The sequence below is a fragment of the Mus caroli genome, chromosome 10 (assembly GCF_900094665.2).
Source record: "Mus caroli chromosome 10, CAROLI_EIJ_v1.1, whole genome shotgun sequence".
Lineage (NCBI taxonomy): Eukaryota > Metazoa > Chordata > Mammalia > Rodentia > Muridae > Mus > Mus caroli.
Window position 1 is genome coordinate 86,904,208 of NC_034579.1, and position 17,391 is coordinate 86,921,598.

At 41.5% G+C, this 17,391-nt stretch overlaps 1 protein-coding gene across 2 annotated transcripts in view; it reads left to right on the forward strand.

Moving 5' to 3' along the window:
- Cdk17 (cyclin dependent kinase 17) overlaps positions 1–17,391 on the forward strand; it is a 78,007-nt gene that overhangs the window by 15,788 nt on the left and 44,828 nt on the right. The window contains exon 2 of one of the 2 annotated variants that reach the window (XM_029482418.1): positions 5,011–5,073. The exons of the other annotated variant lie outside the window; for it this stretch is intronic. The gene's annotated coding sequence lies outside the window, so the exon portion shown is untranslated. The remainder of the gene's footprint in view (positions 1–5,010; positions 5,074–17,391) is intronic. 2 annotated transcript variants of the gene reach the window in all.

The window sequence follows — 17,391 nt, forward strand, 5'->3', positions numbered from 1 at the left end:
GGATGTCAGGGGGCGCCTGGGAGACTGTTCTCCCATCCATCATGAGAGTCCCAAGAACTAGCTCAGGTTATCAGATTTTTACTGAAGAGTCATCTTTCCAGCCCCTTGAAACATTTTAAACGTTCATGCATTTACTCTTTATTTTTTTTAGATTAATTTTTATTATGTGAGTGGGGGGCTAGGGAGGGTATATGCAGGTGAATGCAGGTACCCCAAGAGGCCAGAGGCATTGGTACCCCTGAAGCTGTAGTTACAGGTGGTTGTGAGCCACTTGACATGGGTGCTGGGAATTGAACTTGGATCATCTGCAAAAGCAAAATGGCCATTGAGTCTGTCTCTCTACCCTGTGTTGTGTGCATTTGAGATAAGGTCTAATCATGACAGTCCTCCTGCCTCAGCATCCTAAGTGCTATTACAGGCATAGCTCACCACATCTGGTTGCATTTACTCTTGTTGGATAGGACTTGCTAACGTTCTGTAGAAGACTTCAGGGGGAAGCTCTCTCAGTTGTGAATCACGTTTTATAAATGGTTTTACAGCTTCTTTCACTGTTAAATTGTACCATATTTTTCTTTTGTCGTTTTCTGCTATTGGTGATTATTTATGTATTCAATTTTTCCGTATTGTGTTTCTCAGATTCTTTTTCCTTAAATGAGTAAATTTGTCTCTGATGTATTTCCTATCTTTCTTATAAGTCCTCACTTATTATATCCATTGTGATATTGTTAGTATATTTGATAATTAGGGACTTAATCAGTGGACCAATTAACTCTTATTAAGACATTGAAGCTAGTTGTGTGGTTGGATGCTGTCTAATATAGGGTGATGATCTAGCATAGCCTTCTACAAAGGTATTCAAATTTTCCAACAGGGCTTAGAATGAATCCAGTATTGCTGAACTGAATTCTTAATAGACATTTGGGAAGTTGTCCAGTAGTGCTTTAGGAATGTTTTCGCCTGGAGAATGGTACCAAAAATAGGCTGTTGAGTTTATTACTTATGCCAGTAAAGGAGTGCCCTCCTTACAGAGCTAGTAGTGTCTGTGGGGGGTGATGGGGGCAACATGATGAAATAATGATTAGCAGGGGCAGCGAAACTGGATTGTTGAGTGTCGGGAGGCTGGTTTGCAATTTGTATTCAATGCTAGGCTTGATAGGAATTAGCATAAGGATCATGATAGAGTTTAAGTTTTGATTGACACAGGCAGCAAGGCAAGTACTTTGGGGTGAGGTAATCAAACAGCTGGAACTCGAACAATCAATTCCTGCTATTTACTGAAACTGAGTAGACTGATGTCGGTTTATATGAGGTTTTTTTGGGAAGTTCCTGAAATGAACAATGAAGTTATTTGAAACTCTTATCTTCCCACTAGAAGTTTCCTGGAATAGTGAAGTCATTTTACTGCAGACAGATGACTGCCGGTGGTTCGGTGGTTCGTGTAGCCTGTGACTTTAGTGTAGACAGTTTGGATTGTTAGCACCCATTCTGAACCAGTACAAGCTTGAAAATGTGTTTATAAAAAGTCAGATTTTTGGTCCCATCTGTAAAGACAACTCAGCCTTTTGATGGCTGCTTTGATGCTGACCTTTTCCTTCTCAGCAACAAGGTCCAACCTTAACTTGGTATTGTTGACACTCAAGCAGGCAGTTGAATATGAGTTTGTAGCCAAAAACGAGTTCAGAATCAGAGGAAAAAATAGTGAGTTATTACATAGATGCTTTTGAAACCATGTGTCTGGATGTGTTTTTCTTAGAAGGAAACAGTAAGAAAAATTTGTGAGCTTTAAAGAGGTCTGGTGTTGCTGGTCAGTGGTGGCATATTCCTTTAATCCCAGCACTCGGGAGGCAGAGGCAGGTGGATTTCTGAGTTTGAGGCCAGCCTGGTCTACAGAGTGAGTTTCAGGACAGCCAGGGCTACACAGAGAAACCCTGTCTCGAAAAAACAAAAACAAGAACAAAAACAACAACAACAAACGAGTTTTGGTATTTAATGGTTATAGTGGTGTGTGCATGTGCATGTGCGTGTGTGGCTAGCTAGTAATTCAGAGAGAATGAGAGAGTACAGAACTGATAGGGTGGTGTTTGGATGTTAGGAAAAGTGCTTTTAAAATCTCTTACTTTATGTGTATTGATGATGTTTGACCTGCATGCATGTCTGGGTACTACATGCATGTAGTGCTCAAGACAGACAGGAGAGGGCAGGGTCTCCTGGAACTAATGTTAGGGATGGTTGTGAGCTACCATGTGGGTGCTGGGGTTAAACCATGGTCCCCTGGAAGAACTGCTAGTGTTCATAACTGCTGAAGCATCTCTCCGAGAGTCTTCCCCCAAAATGTTTCTAAGAATGATGAAGAAGGGGGCGGGTATAGCTCAGTAGTGCCTGCTTGTCTTGCAAATATGAGTACCTGAGTTCGATACCCAGAACCTATGTTAAATTAAAAACAAAAAACAAAAACCAATAGCCAGGCATGGTGTGATGATGCACCTTTGCAATCCTAACCTAGGAAGGTGGAGACAAGCTGACCTCTGGGATTCACTGGGCACTCAGTCTAGTCTCCTTGGTAAGAACCAGTCTAGTAAGAGACCGTGTCCACAAACAAGGTGGACAGCACCTGAAGGAATGATACCTGAAGTTGTCCTATGGCCTTCATATCCACCCCACCTGTGTGTCCGTGTATACATATATACGTAGCATGGTGGAAGAGGTCAAACACTCAAACAGGGAAGGAGAGGTGAAGGTGCTGTTTAGGTTTGCTGAGGGCATTCCTTCTCTTAGGCTTTTTTTTTTTTTTTTAAAGATTTATTTATCTATTTTATGTATATGAGTACAGTGTTGCTGTACAGATGGTTGTGAGCCATCATGTGGTTGCTGGGAATTGAATTCAGGACCTCTGCTTGCTCCGGTCGACCCCGCTCGCTCCAGCCCTGCTCACTCCGGAGCAAATCCGAAGATTTATTTATTATTATACATAAATACACTGTAGCTGTCTTCAGACACACCAGAAGAGGGTGTCAGATCTCATTATGGATGGTTGTTGAGTCACCATGTGGTTGCTGGGATTTGAACTCAGGACTTTGGGAAGAGCAGTCAGTGCTCTTAACTGCTGAGCCATCTCTACGACCCAGGCTTAATTTTTAAGGCTAAGCATGTGAGGGTGTGTTGGTGTGCCTATGAGTGTGGTTGCGCACATGTACTCAGTTGTGGTCTGGGTGAAAGGTCATCAGAAGTTGGAGGTAGGGGGTTCTGGTTTGCCATTGATTTGGGGTTGATCAAGCACAGTTGAGAGCTAACGTACTATTGATCAGTGTGAAGGCACATTTCCGTTTGCTGACTAAAACTGCTGCTTTGACTGTCCAGCAAAGCTGATGTGAAGTGTGCAGATGGAGAGAAAGCTTAAGTAGAGCAGAAGTCAGCTAAGTCTCTGTTCCGGCTGGTTTTGTGTATCAGCTTGACACAAGCTAGAGTCATCAGAGAGGAAGGAGTCTCACTTGAGGAAATGCTTCCAGGAGATCCAGCCTTAAGGCATATACTAAATTAGTGATCAATGGGGGAGGGCCCAGCTCATTGTGGGTGGTGCCATCCCTGCACTGGTGGTCCTCAGTTCTATAAAGAAATCAGGCTGAGCAAGCCAGGGGAAGCAAGCCAGTAAACAGCACCCTCCGTGGCCTCTGCATCAGCTTCTGCCTCCAGGTTCCTGTCCGGTTTGAGTTCCTATCCTAACTTCCACTGGTGATGGGCTGTGATCTAGAAGTGTGAGCAAAATAAACCCTTTGCTTCCCAACTTGCTTCCTGATCATGGTGTTTTTGTGGCAGCAATAGAAACCCTAACTAAGACATGCTAACATAGCCATGCTTGGTTAGCATGATGTGGTCATATTCTGAGAAATACATTGCTAGTAGGTAGGAAGTTTGGTTATTGTCCAGGCAGCCTGTTGTACATAGACAAACTAGATAGGGTAGGGCAGTTATTCAGCATGGCTTCCCTTTTATGTGCTTGTGTGTTCACTTCTGCAGTGCACACGTTTCATGGCTGAGATATATATAAAACTATAACATTCAACACCTTCTTCTACTATATATTCCCAAAGTTGGAGCATCATATGTATATATTGCCATAAACCAATTCTTACTCGATCTCACGTTCTTCTGAGGTGGTTGTTCTTGTTTTTAAAGGGGGAAGAGAGCACAGTTCTCTCAGCATCCTTCTTTGCTCTCTTCAGTGTCCCAGTGAAGGAGTCAAGAATCAGTTGTCAGGTTAGGCTTACTCTAAAACCTGCTCTCACCTTCTGCTGCCTAAAATTTCTTGTATGCTGTAAAACCTTCACCATTAACGCCAGAGTTGTTTACAACTAACCTTTCACCATGGGAGGGATATGTTGACGTCTCAGATTTCGAGGGTCAACACTGAACAGGCAGTGAGAAATAATTCTAGGCTCATGGAGACAATTACTAAGCTGAATTCATTTAATTCTACTTAATAGAAAGTTCAGTCAGCCTGAAGTATCTTGATCAGAGTTCTGATTAATTTAAGCATTACTCCATCCATCCATCCATCCATCCATCCATCCATCCATCCATCCATCCATCCGTCCGTCCGTCCGTCTGTCCAGGACAGGGTGTTCCTATATAGTCCAGGTTACCCTCATTATCTTGTTTCCAGGCTAGCCTAGAGACTTCGATGAATTCTGCTGTGCTTTCTGAGTTCTGGAATTACAGGTGTTATCATCATCCTTAGCCTCAAGTGTGACTGTCCTAAATGTTTGCTAGTGTCCTCATAGGAAACTTTCCTTTGTATATTGAAAACGTCTTTATTTGGGCATCTTTTTGCTTTAGTTTGTACTAATCTGACCGACTACATCACTTCCCTGTTTAACCTTCAGAAGTTTCCTAAGAAGGTAGAATTGGTACTACAAGGTACAAATAAATTAAAACTGGAAACGGAGGAGCAGAATTGTAGCTGTTGAATTTAGCCCAACACACACTTTCTTTGTCCTGTCTTCTCTGCTCTAGGCCGTGTGAGGAGTGCGCCCGCTAACTGCTGTCTTGTTATGCTCTCTTCCTCTCCAATTTAAGGTTGGTATGTGAACTATTTCTAATTCTCTGCTCAGCAAGTAATGTGGACGATTTTAGCTCACCCGCTCCACATCATACACAAATTTCCTGGAGTGAATGTAGTTGTGTAGTGTTGAGGGCAACTGGCACAGTCTTTGGAAGAGCAGTCCAGTTTCTTTAGAATATTTCGAGTGATCTTTTCCTACCGAAACGCATTACCAGCAGACTGGAGAGAGCCGGCAGTTGCAGTGCGTTGCCAAGGCTCCCTGTTGCTGAGGAAGGTTGGCCACTCCTCAGCAGTTTATCCTACGTAGGCTTTAATAAAGGGTTAGTCTAGCAAAAGTAACAAATCACTATTGTGTCATAAATTACAGAGTGACCAAACACCATGCACAGTTGTTCGGTCCACTTGTGTCTCAGAGACAACGGGCAGAAAGTTGCCTACACAGCTTTCTTTGTTCCCTTCCTCTGAAACCAACCTAAGTATCTTGAAAATAGTTTTTCTGAGATGTACCTTTAAAACATGTAAAAGAAAACATATAGTATTGTTCATTGAAAAATGTGGATTTGCATTTTATTAATTTTTTTCAATTAAGAGATTGATAGAACATGCTTTGAGCAACGTGTCCCCGCCCCTAACTCCTTCCAGAGTCCTTCTCCTTCCCTATCCACCTGACCTTTGGTTCTCTTCTTTTTCTCTTTTCTTGACCGATCAAGTCCAGTTTGTGCTGCCCATACATAGGATGTGAGTGCGGTGGTATCAGGGTGACTCTTAGAGAAATTTGAGTGTCCTCTCCCAGCCACCTTCAGTTGTCAAAAGGTGCCTTGGCTAGGGCCAGGCAGGCCTTCATATCCATTTCCCCTCTCAGGCTGGGATTTGGTCTAGCTTGGAATTAACACCTTATTCTCATGGTAGCTGTAATATGTCCTTTAAAATATGTAATTACGTAGTATTGCGTAATTTTACTTATTAAAATTAGGCCCTCTTTAATTTCTTGCTGTTAGAGTTTAGGGGTGATTAAATCTATTCTTAAAAGATGCATTTTTTGGGGGGAGGGGGAGACAGTGTCTCACTGTGTAGCTTTGGCTGGCTTAGATCTCACTGTGCATTTTAAATTATGTTTACCTGTATGTGTTGGCTTGTAGGTATGTGAACAGGAGTATAGGAGCCTGCAGAGGCTGGAGGTGTCAGATCTCTTAGAGCCACCAGACATAGGCGATAGGAATTGAACTCAGGCCTCTGGAAGAGCAGTATGTGCTCTTAACCACGGAGTGATTTCTCCAGTCCCTTGAGAGGTAATTAAAAGGACAGGTGATGGCTAGATTTCATAGGATGTGCTCACAGCATTATAATCATAAGCAGTCTTATCAGCTTGGTAGACTGACATACATTCGCTTGCCTTAATGTGATATATACTCTAAGAACATTTATGCTGATTAGGAAATAGAATATAGCGAATTTAGACATTGTTCAGTGAACGGGGCCTGGTATCATAGGCTGGTAGGATCACAAGTTCAAAGCCTGCCTAGGTTTATAGAAGGACGGCAAGGCCAGCCTGGACAATTTATTAAGACTCTGTCTTAAAATAACAAGAGAGCTGGAGATGGATAGCCTAGTGCCTACCTAAAGTATACAAGTGCCACCGCTACCTACCAGTATCTGGGAGAAGGAAGCCAGTCAGTGAGGCGGACTAATGTCTCATGCGCTGGCCAACTTTATTCAGAGCCTCAGACAAATCTATAGTCGTAGGGTTAAGACCTGGGGGCTGGAGAGATGGCTCAACGGTTGAGAACACTGACTGCTCTTCCAAAGGTCCTGAGTTCAAATCCCAGCAACCACATGGTGGCTCACAATCATCGTAACGAGATCTAACGCCCTCTTCTGGTGTGTCTGAAGACAGCTACAATGTACTTACATATAATAAATCAATAAATCTTTAATATAAAGAGAGAGAGAGGGAGAGGGAGAGAAAAGGGAAGGGTCATCTGAGTAAAGTTCTCTCATTGTCAAGCTGTAAACAAGGACAAGCCTCATGTGGCAAAGTCATGTTTTTCCATAGAGACATGTAAGGGATAATATAAACACTTAATTGACTAACAACAGAAGCAATAATGAGGGATCTGAGATAAAGTCAGGCCTATCAGACCTGGAGGAGCATGAGAACGCACTGTAAGCTCTCAGAACTCTTCTCATACAACTCAGTTCCTGGACTGCGCTCCAGCATCGAAGGCCCCAGATTTGACCAAAGGGCCCAGTACTACCAAAGAAACGTATACATAGACACGGGCATATAATGAGAAACGGTCTGCTTGACAAGCTGATACTTTTTTTGGTTGAGTAGCTAGAGGATTTATTTTTAAATGTTTCCATCCTTAAGTAGTTTATGATATTGCAAAAGCTTTCATTTATAAAGCCCACTTAAATCCTGATGAATAAATCAGTCCAGAAGATCAGATTTTGGATTTGAAGATTGGTTAGAAACAGCTTTAGAGAAGTGGGTTTTCAATGTTGTTTTATTTATTTATTGTTTTGTTTTGTTGTTAGTTGGGGACTTTATACTCTTAAACCATTTTTAAAATTTTTACTAATTAAAAAATTCATTTAAAATTTTCATGAACTATATTTTCCTTCCCCCAACTCTTTTCTTCTATCTCCTCCCACTTCATAACCGTTCTGTTTCTAAAAATTAAAAACAAAAAGCCCCCCCACCCCCAGCACACAAAAGCAAAACAAAACAAAATAAAAGCAAGGAAAAAAAAAAAAAAGGCAGGGTTCCTTTGTATTGGCTGGCTATTGCTGAACGGGCCCCTTGCCCTGGGATGCGGTTGGTATGCCCAACATCAACTTCTATTGAAGGAAGCTGATTTCCCCTCTCCCTGAAAGTATCAAGTGTAAGTAGCCAACAAATTCTTACATTATCATGAAAATTGCTTGACACCCCCCCCCCCACACACACACACAAAGATTTCCTAGTCTGCTCTTTGGAAGCTTTGGTTTAGAGCAGTGGTTCTCAGCCTGTGGGTCCTGACCCCTCTCCCGGTTGTTTGATCCTTTCAACAAGGGTTACCTAAAACCATAGAAGACACAGACATTTCCGTTATGATTCACAATAGTAGCAAATTATAGTTATGAAGTAGCATGGTTTTTATGGTTGGGGTGACCACAACGTGAGGAACTGTATTAAAGAGTTGAAGCCTTAGGAACGTTGAGAACCACTGACTTAGAGCAAAATGACTCCTGGCTGGACCGTGGGTTGTACATGCATACGGGCCTTTTCTTCCTTTAATAGACATTCACTAGATTTTACTTTTGGAATTGACTGTCACTGAATAAATACATTTAGTTCTGTATAAACTCTGTTTGGGTGTGGTAAAGTCTCCTAACTGTTACTATAATTAATCTCAGTCACATTCTTTGACTTGGGATGTATTTCCTTGTGTAAAATGGGAAGGGCAATACCAACCTGTGGCAGTAAAATAAAGTAATTAAAGTAATGTACATTTGTAACATATCTCTCTGGCAATAATACTACCTGAAATATGTTACATTTTGTCACATGTATTTTGGGCTATGTGATGGCTATCCTTGGTTGTCAACTGGACTACATATACAACCAAAACCCCCAAATGGAGGGAATACCTGTGAGGGATTTTTGCTTAATTTGAAGTAGGAAGGTCCACTTTGAGGCAGGAAGACACCCTTCAATCTGGGCCACACTTTCTGCTGGAAGCTTATACGAAGCCAGGGAAGAAGAAAGCTCTGGCTGCTCGCTCTCACATGGACAGCAAGTCCATCCCTTTACTGGCATTAGCACCCACTTATTTGGGATTCCAGCTGAGATATCCAGCTTCATGAACAGGGCAAGTAGTGGATTTTTGGACTTTTTGTTCATAATCAGTCATTGTTGGTCTTCCTAAACAGCAGCCTGTAAGGCATCCTAATAAACCCCTTTCTATATGTGGAGAGAGAGAGAGAGATTCTTTCTGTAAGTTCGGTTTTCTAGAGATCCCTGACTAATACACGATAATTTGGTTACATTTACAAAATGTACTAAGCAGTGACTACTCTGTGTGTCTTGCTTACAAGTTACTTCAGGAGAGTGATTTTTGTTCTGTTTTATTTAAAGTTATATCCCTCTTTTGCATTTTTGTCTAGTACTTATATAATCCTTCTAGCAAATATCTCTCATCTCCAAGGTGCTCAGAATATATGGCTAATAATTAGAACAGTTAGGAAATTGTACTGTATAGATGCACTTGAGGCTGAGTTCATAGTATAAGGAATACTCGTTCTAAGTAAAAATAAACTTGAAAAAAGCAAAGAAACCAGCTGGTGCATTCTTTTCTGCTAATTTTTATATTTATTGACTTTTAAATTTAGTTCATTATTTATTTATTTTTTAAATTTATTTATTTTATTTATATGAGTACACTGTAGCTATCTTCAGAGGGCATCAGATCCTATTACAGATGGTTGTGAGCCACCATGTGATTGCTGGGATTTGAACTCAGACCCTCTGGAAGAGCAGTCAGTGCCCTTAACCACTGAGCCATCTCTCCAGTCTGACTTTTTCATCTTTTTGAGACAGAGTCTCTTGCTATATACCCGTCTTACCTGGAAGTCACTATGAGACCAGGCTGTCCTTGAACTCACAGAGAGCTACCTGCTTCTGTCTCTCATGTGCCACCACCATGCATGAACTGTGCTGAGTTTTAGAACTCCTAACAGAAAGAGGTTATGAAGGGCCCAGCCAGTGCATGCTTGCTCATTGAGCAAAGGTATGTGTTTATTCTGTTCTGTGCTGGATCATACTGTGTATGGACAAGCATTTTTAAAATCTCTTGCCCTTCAAACGGCTTCTCAGCTAACTTGTTGTAACTTGCTCTAGGCTTTTAACTCTTTACTTGGTAAGTGTCTTATGTATAAAATGAGGATCATTTTAAAAATGTTGTTAACCATTAATGGTTGAATGAATTAATATATATAAATGTCTCAAACATTCTGGGATATAATACCACTTGGCTGCTTTCCTGTTACAGAATACACTGAAAAGGGAATAGACGTTATTCCATTGACAGTACTAACATCTAGCACTTCCATAGAGATCTTCTTTTTTAAGTGACTACTGAAAAACTGTAAGAGGAGAAGCTCACTCCTTCACCTCTTTGCTGTTTAAATCATATTTTATCACTTTGACTTACACCAGGAAAACTGATAAAAGGCCAGACCTGACAGTCTTTAGGATGTATTCTACCTAAAATTTTATTTGGATTTTTTTTTAATTGTAGGTACTTGTAAGAAAAATGGATGACTTTGAAAGCTTCTAAATTTAAGCTAAAAATCATTAACGTGTATTGTATAAAATAATAAATTTTCTGTTTATTTTGTGAGTTTGGGAGGGTTTGCTGGAATGGCGAGCGTATGCAGAAAGTTTGGGGCTGGTTGCTCTGGTCGGAGTCTCTAATTCAGGATGTCAGGATTGAGAGCAAGTTTGTTTGTTTGTTTGCTTGTTTTTGAACACTCTGAGCCATTTCTATACACCTATAATGGGTTTCATGATGACATTTTCATACATGAATACAGTGTTCCTTGATCATCCTGTCCATCTTCCCAGTCCTTACTCATGAACATATTTTGGTTTTTTCAGACAAGGTTTCTCTGCATAGGCCTGGCTGTCCTGGAACTCACTATGTAAAACAGGCTGGCCTTGAACACACTGAGATCTGCCCGCCTCCGCCTCCGCCTCCGCCTCCGCCTCCGCCTCCGCCTCCGCCTCCGCCTCCGCCTCCGCCTCCGCCTCCGCCTCCGCGTCCAGAGTGCTGGGATTAAAGGTGTGCACCACCATGCCTGGCCTAGATTGTTGGGACATTTTAATTTCCCTCTTGATTTTGTCATTACCCTCCAGATCACTCAGACACTCTTACCGTTCTTTTCTCAAGGTCTTGTAGAGTTTCTACTCCCTTACTGATCTCTGTTCTCCTTCTCTTACAGTCTGATGGCAAGAAAGCACTACAGTTCCTTTATAGTAAGACTTGCGTTATAGCCTAAGATACGATCTATTTTGGAGAAAGTTCCATGGGCTCCTGGGAAGAATGTGTACGCTTCAGCTTTTGAGTGGACTATCCCATAGGCGCTCTGTTAAGTTTTGATGTGTGGTATAGTTTAACTGAGATTTATTTTTTTTTTTATTTTTTTTTTTTTGCCGTTTTTTTTTTTTTTTGTTTTTTTTTTTTTTTTTTCCCACTCCAGCTTGATCTGTCTTTTGAGGAGCGTGAACTATTGAGGTCACCTATATGACCGTACCTGGACCTGTGTCCCTCTGTCTGTCCAGTAATTTCACTTTATGGAATTGGGTATGCTAATACTCAGTGCATCTGTATTTGCAGTCATTGTGTCTTTTTAGTGGTGTATTCCTTTCATTGATATAGAGTGACCTTTGTACCTTCTGACTTGGTTGGGCTTTGAACTTGGCCTGGTTGGATGGTAGTATAGTTACTTGGGCTTACGTCTAAGTTTTCATTTACTGCAAACATTTCCTCTCTGATCACTTTCAGTCTGAGTATCTTTGCCATGGGCTGAGTTTGTTTTGCAGACGTCAAAGGCTCTTGTTTGTAATTCAGTTAGCTGTGTGTGTGTGTGTGTTTTTTTTAATCTTTTAATTGGAGAGTTAAAGACCATTTATAGTTAGAATTGTTAGACAAAGTGTGCTAATTTCTTTGTTCTTCACCTTAACACTGGGCTGGCTTGCTTTACTAATAGTGCTTGTCCCTCCTCCCCAATTCATCAATTCATCTCCCAGTACGGTTTGTTATTTCCTGAGCTCTCCCCAGGGCTGGCTTAGTGATTGGGAATTGCTTTACTCTCACAGAAGGTCTGTTTGATTTTAAAGGTTGGCTCTGTTTGATATGGTAACCTTGGGTGATGGTTTTGTTTCATGACATGGCCCACGCTCTCCTGGCCTTTGGGATGTCTGCTGAGTCTGTTCTCCTGATTGTTTGCCTTTATAAGTCATCTGACACTCCTTCCTTGTGGCTTTCAGCATTCTTATTCTTCCTTTGTTCTGTACTCTTGGCGTTTTAACTATAGTCAGACATGGGGGATGCTTTTGTATTCTGATATCTGTTTCATTCCTAGGATTTCTGACATTTTCTGTTGTAATTTCATTGACTAGATTTACTGCATCGCTAGTCTGCGACTTAGCTCACTGATCCTCTCTACTGATTCATAGGTTTGGCCTCTTAGTACTGTCCTAAGAGTCTTGGTCTTTGGTGGCCATTTCTGACCACTTGCTTTCTTGTTCTCTCTTAATGCTTACTTTCTCCCTCTCTTTCCCCATCTCCTCTGCCGCCTCCTCCCTGTCCCACCCTCTCCCTCTTCCTGTTTATACTTCAGTGTTAAAATTCCTTGGCCTTTTGTCCATCCTTGGAACTCTTTCTTCTAAGAGGTCTAGTGTCTTGGTGGTTGACTTGAGTTTTGGGTTGACTTATTGAACTTTAGTTTTAAGGATTTCATAATTGTCCCTCCAGAATCTTCCTCTTTGTTGAATTTCTCATCCACATGTTTAGATTTCTCACTTAAATCTTGTGTTCACATGTTTTCTTCATGGATTCATTTATGAGTCGTCTTTAAACTGAACTGTAGAATCCTTAGCACTTTATCTGTTTCACTACTCATGGGTTCAGTTATTAAAGAGTCAGGAATCTTTGTAGAAGTAAACTTGCCTTACTTTTTTATATTTATCCTTCTGTGTTGTGATTTATCCATATGTTGAAATTAATATCCTTTCCATTTTTATATTGCAGCCTTGTGGTGGCTTTTGAATGAGAATGGCCCTCCTAGACACAGAGTTGGATGCTTGGTCCCTAGTTAGTTGTACTGTTTGGGGAAAGATCAGGAAGTGTGGACTTACTGGAGGAGGTGTGTCACTGAGAGTGGACTTCGAAGTTTCAAAAGCTTCTGCTAAGCCCAGGCATAGTCACAGTTTGTCTTCTCCCTCTTCCCTCCCTCTCTCTGTCTCTCTGTCTCTTGTCTCTCTGTGTCTCCTGCTTGTGGATCAGATACAAGCTCTCAGCTACTGCTCTAGTGCCACCATGTTTTCTGCCATGATGGTCCTGGACTCACCCTCTGAAACTATAAGCAAGCCCCTAATTAAATGCTTTCCTTTATAAGTTGCCTTGGTCATGGTGTCTCTTCACAGCAATAGAGCAGTTACATAGACAGGCCTTAGATAGCATCCTTCAGAAGAGCCCACGCCTCAGGACTCTTCAGAAAGGAGAAAACAAACCCCTGTCACAGTAACAACAAGGAGAAACTGGTACAGAACCACGGTAAAAATCCACTAAAGGGAGCGATCAGCCTACCCAGAACTGCCAGGAAAAAATGGCAAAAATAACTGAAAGTAAGCTCTGATGTTAAAATTTTATTATAAAACTGATGTGAGGAGGAGCAGGGAAGGACGCAGCCGTACAGTTAAGTAAAGGCAGACAGAACAAGGAACGCCCCTGAGGAAGACAGTGGTAATGGAGTTCAGATACATCAAAGCTAAGTAGGATGTAGCTGGGAGAGAGAAATCTGTTTTCTTCAGAGGACTTAGCCCTGAGTTTATCACTTACACATACCCCAGGGCAGGCCTCATGCTCAGCCAGCTGTAGTTGACCGTCACCAACCCTTCTCCAGGTTTAAAGAGAGTAAGAACATGAAGCTGGATGGTGAGGAAGTGGGAATGGAAAAGTATGATAAAAGTATATCATGAAATTCTCAAAAATAAATAAAAATACTACATACACAGCATTTAAATACTGAGACTGTAGCGAAAAGAAAGACAAGTAATTAGTGACTTTTTCTTTAAAATCTTCTAATATTGGAATAAGCCAGGGCTGGGGGCTGAGGACTGAGGGGAACAGATTGGGTTGTCGCTGGCGTGTGTTGTTTTCCCTTGTTCTCACTGTAGATAGAAGTTGGTGCTGTCTGGTCTGAGGGCCAGGCCATTGAGGGGCTACACCCACTGTAGATAATCTCCTTCTTTGTGTACAGTGCCCCACTGCAGGCCCAAGGAGCTGTTTGGCCTGTTGGCAGGCAGATTCTCGCTCACACCAGAGACCCTCCAGTTTGTATAATGGGGGTCCACACATCCAGCCCTTGTGGTGGCGAGCATGCTGCATAGTTGGTGACATGAGAAGCACAAGGTCTGTCCTGGACGGGGAGAACTGAGGGTCTGGGCTCTGCCCGCCCGGATCACTGCTTTCAGACACTGTCCAGCAGCAAACTACTGTGCAGGAGGAAGGAAGCCGTGGAAGCTGAAGAGTCTGTCAGATGTGGCCTCTACACTGCCTGTCCCACCCAGCAGCAAACTGTCAGTAAGGCAGTTCTGGAGGCCAAGACCATAGGCGCCGCCATCTCCACTGTACTGCCTGGGCATGGGCTTTGCTCTTTACCACAGAGGGCAGGCAGGCCCACCTCATCCTCCACAGCCTGAGATCTCTGCTGCGTAAATATTTGAGCTGGCTCAAGCCTCACCATTCCCCAACCATACTTCTTCTTTTGCTACTTCTCTCACCCAGATGCTGTGGCTGCCTTCCTGACGTGAGATTGTCACCTTGTGTTCAAGTGTCTGCGGTAGATAGTCTCACAGCACTAGACCTTGTGGTTGTAGCATTGGTGTCTTCCCACTGGGAGCCCAGGATGGAGCTGGGACTGTTCACAGCTTTTCTGTGTGCCACCTCTGTTTCTCTGTGCCTTTTCATTGTCTAGTCACCTCCTCCTGATCCCCAGTGGTCTTTTCTTTCCTCAGAATCTAGCCCTTCTCATTTACCCAGGGGTACTGGGGAAACCTTGTCTTCTGTTGTACTTCTGAAGTCTACAACAATATTTAAATTACCTCAACTTGATTCTAACTTTCTGAGAGAAAAACTGTCTGTTAATGGCTCTAGATACTAATAATTTCCCATAAACTTGTAAATAAAATTTTTAGAGTGAATGCAAATTTAATTTTTTTTTTTCTCTCTACTGGGTTCAGGAACAAATAGACATAGTTTAGGAAAAATGCTTTCAAGTTGTTCTGCTTATTTCTCTCATATCCGTTTAAAGGTTACAGTGACTACTGTATAATCTGCAGGCTGTCTGATTAACTTGCAGGGCATTATACATAGTTCAGTCCTGAGACTGCTTTTGGTTGTCTTTGGTATACTGTTCTGGGTCACGTGTCAGGGTAGGACGCCATTAATATGATCTCATTCCGGGTCCGTAGCATCTTTGAGTTTAATTCTTCTGCTTACAGAGAAGTATAAATAGGAGTAGAAACCTTTCTCGGTGTTTTGTGTCATTGGGGATATGGGGAAGTAAGCAGTGCTTGCACAGAAGGTGTGAGATCGTGTCATATGTCGTGCCCAGCAGGGCTGGAGGTTAAGCTTAGCTGCGAGGAGATGCCTACAGCAAGAGGTGCTGTTTGTTCCTGGTCTGTGCGAGGCTGAAAAACAGCTCAAGTCTGTACGGGGAACAGGTCATGTTTTCCTTCTGCTTACAACAACAACAACAACAAAACGAGGATTTGAAGCAATTAAAGCCACAGAAAAGGCGATGGACTTGGGGAGGGATTTTCATGATTCACACACTTTTGAGGCCTTCTATCTAACTGGGTATTGTTACTATGACTAGATGAAGGGTTCTCGTCTGATATGTGGGTAAATCAAACAGTTCTGATTGTACTGCTCATGAGTTCTGGAGGACTTTGGGGTCGTGCTTGGATTTTTGTTTTGCATGTGCTTGGACACCCGTTGACTTGTATTCTCATCACAGTTGAGAAACAATGCTTCAGAAGCTATTATATCAAACAACGTGACAAAGACAAATTGATTTTGTAATATCAGGTCAGACTTACAGTATTTTTATTACTATCTTAGGTAGGCAGTAAATCCTAATAAATACTGCATTTCAAATATATCTGTTGTAATCATAAAGTTTTTGAGATTCATAAGTTTGTTTGTTTGTTTGTTTGTTTTTTGGAAAGGAAGTCCTTGTGTGGAATCTTAATTATATTAAAGATGATGGATAGATAGGCATATTACAACTTCAGGGAATATTGAATTTGGTTTCTTTTTTCCTCTATATCCCCTTTTCCACTATATCATTTAAAATTGCAAAGATCTTTTATGACTTGTTCATCAGCATTGCAGTAGGAAGTTTAAAACATGCTTAGTTTTCAATGAAGAGATTTGTTACATGTTTAACTTTTTCACTGGGGGCATTATCTCCAAATTGAGTAAGTGCTGGTGAGCTGGCTGAGGCGTGAGATGCTTGCTGTCAAGCCTGCTGGCCTGAGTGTAGTCTCTGAGACACATGGTGGAAGTCAAAGATACACAGAATTGTTCTTGTAGTACCTACAATCATGTGCATGTAAATACATTAGGGGAATAAAAATACTACTGTGAGTGGGGTGTAGTAGAAGCTCCTTTAACAGTCTCTGAGTCAGTATGTGCCTGTTTCTTCTGTAAGACTGCTGGCTCTGACATATTTAATGCTAACCCTTGAAGAGATTTCTGTCTAGTTTGACCTTCATTTTTTTCCTGTTAGTTGTTAGTCAGCTTTACTTAAGATGATATTTCTATGGCCGAGTCAAGCACTACCTAAAGCAGTGAAGTGTTAGTGCATAAAGAGTAATTCCTGTGAGAAAAGTCCTGGAGTTGGATGTAAGGAAGACATCTGAAAGTCTGCAAAGGTTCTAATCACCCAGGTGAGTTTGGCATTGGTTGTTTTATGCTTGTTTTCAAGTTTTCCCTTCACCCTTAGATCAGCTAGAAGTGGGGTGTATTTGTTGGTGTGTGGTTTATTTACATGAGGGAGTCTTACTGGGGATGGACTTTCATCTAGGAAAGGACTGGTAAGCACATTTGAATACTTTATTATTTGTTTTAAAAGGTTTAGGATTCACGTGTGTGTGTGCACACAGAGTGTTTTCCTGAACTACCAACTAGATTATTAGGCTGGTCCTAAGTTAGTTGCTCACTAAATTCTTATTTTTAGTGACTATACCTTCTATCTTGCATTTTTAAAAATAAATTCTAACAAAAAAAATTAATAGTAAGACTGAAGTACTCTTTGAGAGCTTTAACATAGGTTTTATAGCAGAATTGGAATACCACATTGATTTTTGTAGTTAGTACACCTTATAGTTCCAAGCACTTAATCATGCTGATTTTGTTTCCTTTTGTTTTTTCTATATTATTTATTTATTTATTTATTTATTTTTTTGGTTTTTCGAGACAGGGTTTCTCTGTATAGCCCTGGCTGTCCTGGAACTCACTTTGTAGACCAGGCTGGCCTCGAACTCAGAAATCCGCCTG